The following is a 6,035-nucleotide window of genomic DNA, read 5'->3' on the forward strand; positions in this document are numbered from 1 at the left end:
GTCCAGAAATCAAATTTCGACACCCACCATGCACCATCGAGTGTGGTGTCCTTACGCATTGTGACCCTGCATCTATTTTTCACCTCACTTACAGCGCAGCCTCATGGACTTCTGAAAAGTGGTGTCTTACCACTGGGAGAGTTTCTGTGGTTGGTGAGTATCCTGGTACATCCATCAAGTCCTCAGCACACACTCTCACTCACATATATTCTCACACACCCTCACATACATACTTATATACCACACACTCTCGTACGTACACACACTTACAAATCACACACACACACACACACACACACACACACACACACCACACACTCTCTTATACGCTCACTTTTACTAGTTGTGTGGCCTCACTGTTTGAAAGGCTAGCGGGAACAGACCTGGGCCGTAGCATATAGCGAGCAAGAAAGATAAAGCTCCTACTTAAATTCTAACAAACAATATTCAATAAAACACTTTTTAAAACTAGGCTTGGAGCCGGGCATGGTGGCGAGCGCCTGTAATCCCAGCACCCTGGGAGGCAGAAACAGGTGGATCTCTGAGTTCCAGGCCAGCCTGGTCTACAAAGCAAGTCCAGGAGTGCCAAGGCTACAAGAGAGAAACCTTGTCTCTAAAAAGAAAACAAACATGATGGAGAAGGCCTGCACTTAGGAAGCAAGTAGAAGCAGGAGGATCAGAAGTTCATGATCACCCTCAGCTATATAGCAAGTTAAGACTAGCCTAGAGTACATGAAACCCTGTCTCAAAAACCAAACAAAATTTCTAAAATAATACCGGGTTATAATGAGTGCCATGAAGAAAACAAAACACGTGGATTTCTGCTGGTGAAAGATTATTTATTTATTTATTTATTTCCCAGAGCTGAGGACCGAACCCAGGGCCTTGCGCTTGCTAGGCAAGCGCTCTACCACTGAGCTAAATCCCCAACCCTGAAAGATTATTTTTTTTTGGCTAACTCTGTCACATAGGCTAGGCTGCTGTCTCCTTTTGCTTAATGAAAAATGAGTTGGCTTCAAGGTTCAGAGCACTTATTCTTGCAGAAGTCCTGGGTTTGATTTCTAGCAACCATATGACAGCTCACAACTATAACTCCAGCTCCAGGGAACTGAACATCCTCTTCTGGCCTCTGAGGGCACCCAGTCACATACACACACACACACACACACACACACACAGACACACAGATCACATACATACATATGGGCACAACACAAATCCACTGACATTTTTTTAATCTTAGACATCTTGAAATTACATTTTATTTATTTGTGCTCTATGGAAATCAGGGTACAGCTCTGGGGAGTCGGTGTGCTCCTTCCACAGTGTGAGTGCCAGGGACGGAGCCCAGGTGTCAGGCTTCCAGCACACCCTGTAGCTGCTGAGCCACTTCGCCGGCTCCCAGAATTGTTCCTACTGTAAGGTTAAAAACTGTGCACATTTCAGTGACTCCATCCATGGCTGTCACAACAAACCCTCAAAAGGTCGTCTGCTCCTTGCTCACAAACAGCTGGGCTGGAAAGGTGGCTCGGCGGTTAGGAGTGCCTGCAGGGGAACCGCGTGTGATTGCCAGCACCCACAGCAGACGACTCGCAGCTCCCCGCAGCTCAAGCACCAGGTGAGACCTTCTCCATGCCTCCCTGGGTGCACACACAACCTGTATGTGCATACCTGTCTGTCTCTCAAACTTAGAGCCTCAACGCCCGCTAGACAGGTGTTCTATCGCTGAACTGCAGTCCCCGAACTGATTTTGATCTCTCCCTCTGTCTCTCTGACTCTCTCTCTCTCTTCTAGACAGCATTTCTCTGTGTGATCCTGGAGGTCACTTTGTAGACCAGCCTGGCCTTGAACTCAGAGAGATGCACTTGTCTCTGCCTCTCAAGTGCTGGGATTAAAGGTGTGTGCCACCAGGCCCAGTGATTTTGATTTTTCTTGAGTTAAGTTTTCTCCAGGAGGTCCAGCATAGCTTCTAACTCTCCATCCTCCTTCCTCAGCCTCCAGAGCTAGGTGCCGCCATTTCTGGTTCCACCACCTTTCAGAACAGAATGACAGTAACAACAGCTCGCTTTGCATAACATTGGATTCTGCTCCTATAAACCGAGAACAGTTTTTAAGGCACTGTGTTTTGCAGGTTAGGCTTGTTGGTACACTCTTGTTATCGCAGCACTTGAGATGCTAAGGCAGAAAGACTCACAAATTTAAGGCTAACCTGAGCTATAATGTGAATGCCACACCAGCCAGGGCTATGTGGCAAGAGCTCTTTCTCTCTCTCTGTCTCTTGGCTTGTTGAGACAGGGTTTCTCTTCATAGCCTTGGCTGTCCTAGACTCCCTCTGTGGGCCAGGCTGGCTTCAAACTCACAGTGATCAGCTGATCATGCCTGGCTGAGATCCTGTCTCAAAGAAAGAAAAGAGACAAATAAAAAGGAATGAACAAACAAAAAAGTGTGTTCTAGTGGTTCAAGCCTATAATCCAAACTACTCAAGAACTGAGGCAGGAAGATTTTTTTTTTTTTTCAAGACAGGGTTTCCTTGTGTAGCTTTGGCTGTCCCAGTCTCACTCTGCTGACCAGGTGGGCCTTCAACTCACAGAGATCTGCCTGCCTCTGCCTTCGCAAGTGCTGGGATTAGAGACCTGCACGGCCAAGACTGGCTGAGGTAGGAGGACTATAATCTCAAAGCCTGCCTCGGCTATAGAACTAGTCTCAGGGAAGACTGGTAATTTAGTGAGCTGTTCAGGTAAGTTGGACACAGAAGAGATTTATTGGGGACATTGTCTGTGACAGATGAAAAGGGAGAGAATCAGAGTAGATGGAAGGACTTTCAGATCACCACCTAGTACAGTCTGACACTTAGAATGATGGGAAGGCTGAATGGGTATGAAGAGTCCCTGACAAGTGTTCCACCCAGGCCAGTGGGGAATTTCCCAGAAGAGATTTTGTTGGAAGAGTCTCAGAAGAGCAGGCTTGGTCCATTTCTGGGACCCATTATGTTCAGCATTGGTTGTGGGGTACAGAGGGCAAAGACAGAGCATAGTGTCAGAGCTGCAGACAAAAACATGAAGCAGCAGGCTGGAGAGATGGCTCAGAGGTTAAGAGCACTGGTTGTTCTTCCAAAGGTCTCGAGTTCAATTCCCAGCAACCACATGGTGGCTCACAACCATCTATAATGAGATCTGGTGCCCTCTTCTGGTGCACAGGCACACATGTAGACAGAACAGCATATAAATAATAAATAAATCTAAAAAAAAAAAAGATGAAGCAGCTAGAGGCTGTCAACCAGCTATGCTTCTCCAGACCAGCCTAGTAACAGGCTGGGGAGGCATTTGCTGCTCTTCCAGAGGACCAGAGTTTGGTTCCCAGCACCCATACTGAGTGGCTCATGACACCTGTAATAACAATTCCCAGGGATCCAGTACCATTTTCTGGCTTCTATGGGCACTGACATACATGTGGTATTCACACAGACACACACACTTAAAAAACTGGGGGGCTGGAGAGAGATGGCTCAGTGGTTAAAAGCCCTCCCTAGCTGCTCTTCCAGAACACCTGGGTCTCACTCTAACAGCCTGGATTTTTCTTTTTCTTTTTTTTTTTTTTTTATTTATTTTTTACAAAAGTATTCGTGGGAGTATTTCAGGAATCTGTTTTCTTGAGACAGAGTCTCGGTATACAGCCCAGGCTGGGGTCAAATTCAGTCTTCAGCTCCTCAGTTGCTGTGATTCGGTGTGAATACCATGACCAGCTTCAACAATGTTAAACTATAGCCAAAAAGTAGGAAAACACCATAATCTCTACAAGAGATCGATGGAAGTACACTACACTCTAAAATAAATACCAGGAGGCACTAAAGGCGGGTGTGATGACACGGAAAATATCCAATAAATTTTATTAATGAAAACCATAACAAAGATATATGTGTAGTAAGCGGTTTTTGTGAAAGACTATGAACTGACATATGATGAAGGCACTGCAAACAGCTTAGGCAATTTACTCACATTTCCTCCAAGCAGGGAACGGATAGTCTCATTTTTTTTCTCTTTACCATTAACAAATATTATTTCTAATGTAAGAAAAAAAAAAAAAAAAAGGCCCTGCCAGAGTGTGGTACACGTCTGAGTCCCAGCCGTCGGCAGGATTCAAGGTCAGCCTCAGCTGCTTAAAATCAAAGCCAGGTCTGAGCCTCTGCCTCCAAGCTGGGGTAGGGGAGGGCTGGGAAAGCCAAGAGCTTTGAACCTAAAGCAAAGCACAATAGCGCAGTGGTCCCCAGCCTTCCTGACGCTGGAAGCCTTTAACACAGTTCCTCATGCTGTGATGCTTCCAAACGTCAAATCATTTTCTGTTGCTACTTCATAGCTGTAATTTTGCTACTGTTATGAATCATAATGTAAACGTCTGATATGTGACCCCGGTGAAAAGGTCATTTGACTCTCAAAACGAGACCCACGGGTTGAGAACCATTCCAATAGACCCTATAAGCCTATCATCTGTCCATTTGATTTAATTATTTTTATTTTGGTTTTTTGAGACAGGGTTTCTCTGTGTAGCCTTGGCTGTTCTGGACTTGCTTTATAGACCAGGCTGGCCTTGAACTCACAGAGATCCACTTGCCTCTGCCTCCCTGAGTGTTGGGATCACAGGCGTGTGCCACCCCACCCAGCTTTTATCTGTCAGTTTTAAAGGAAAATGCCAAAGTCTTAGCAAAAGGAACTCTGTCTACCCACCTTTCCCTCTAACACACTCTGCTTTTTTTAAGTATGTAAAGAAATGTAAAAGAGTTAGTCTTCCTTTAATTCTATTTTATTAGTTTTTAGAAAAAAAAAGCATTATTTTCTGATTTTGTTTTTGTTTTGTTTTTTGAGGGGCTTGCTGGAGCCCGCCAGCAGAGTGGAAAAGTTCCTGAGTGGGGAGTGAGAATTGAAATAATTAAAGCAAGTCAGAATACACATGGGATCGACTGTCAGTATGACTGCAGTGTGGGTTTATTCCACAATTCAGTTTTTATAGGCAAAGCAAAAACAAGTCACATCAATACAAAAAAAAGTTTGGAACTACTACCAAAAAAAAGTTCTAAAACTACTTCCCTATAGCAGATAAGGTCCAAGCTCACACAGACAAGCTTTAGGGAACTTGGAACAAGTTTTAAGGAACTTGGCGAAACTTCCCCTTTTCTCTGCCTCAAGGCGAAGGCCAGGGTGAAAACATGTTTTTCAATAAATAACAAAGCAGCTTGACAAACAAGTAGCTCTCCACAGGGGCTGAAGAGATGGTTCCTTGAGTAAAGGAACTTATGGCCAAGCCTCACTAACATATAAACTCACAAATACATACAGGCATGCTAGTATGAACATTTTCAGCTATATTATGGACCACAGATTGTTTAGAACATCTTCCCCAATCTATTTTTTTTTTCTCTTTCTGTCTGTTCTTCCCCTACCCTTACTATCTCTTTGAACTCTGGATCCTCCTACCTCTCCGTCTGGGGTTACAGGTGATTGCCACCGCATTCCACACAAACTAGTGTTTTGTTTTTGCTTTTTTAAAGACAATTCTCAGCCAACTGGATGGCCCAGCTGTTAAAGGCACTTGCCACCGAATCTGATGACCTGAGTTCCACCACTGGGACTGATATGGTAGGAGCAAACACTCTCCTGTAACTTGTCTTCTGACCTATCTCTCTCTCTCTCTCTCTCACACACACACACACAAACTCACATACACTTCCTACAAATACATACAGTAAAATTACATGGTACTGTTCAACCGGGCTTTAATGCTTGTTTGTCTGCTCAGCCGGTGTGAACACACAATCGGAGTCTGAAAAGTTCACTGTCAGTTTGGGAAGGGCTGCATGCTACATCATAGCAGGAGGACTTGAGAAAGAGGCCACCCTACTGGGGCCACCTCACTTTCTCACAACTCGTTCTGTCAGTAGCAAATCCAGTTCCTCAACATCTCCCTCCTCCCTCTCTTGAGATACACATTAATTGTTGTTGGAGATGGTGCCCTCTAACTCAGTTCCTATCAGGTTTCACCTC

Source organism: Meriones unguiculatus, chromosome 10 (assembly GCF_030254825.1).
Source record: "Meriones unguiculatus strain TT.TT164.6M chromosome 10, Bangor_MerUng_6.1, whole genome shotgun sequence".
NCBI classification, from domain to species: Eukaryota; Metazoa; Chordata; class Mammalia; order Rodentia; family Muridae; genus Meriones; species Meriones unguiculatus.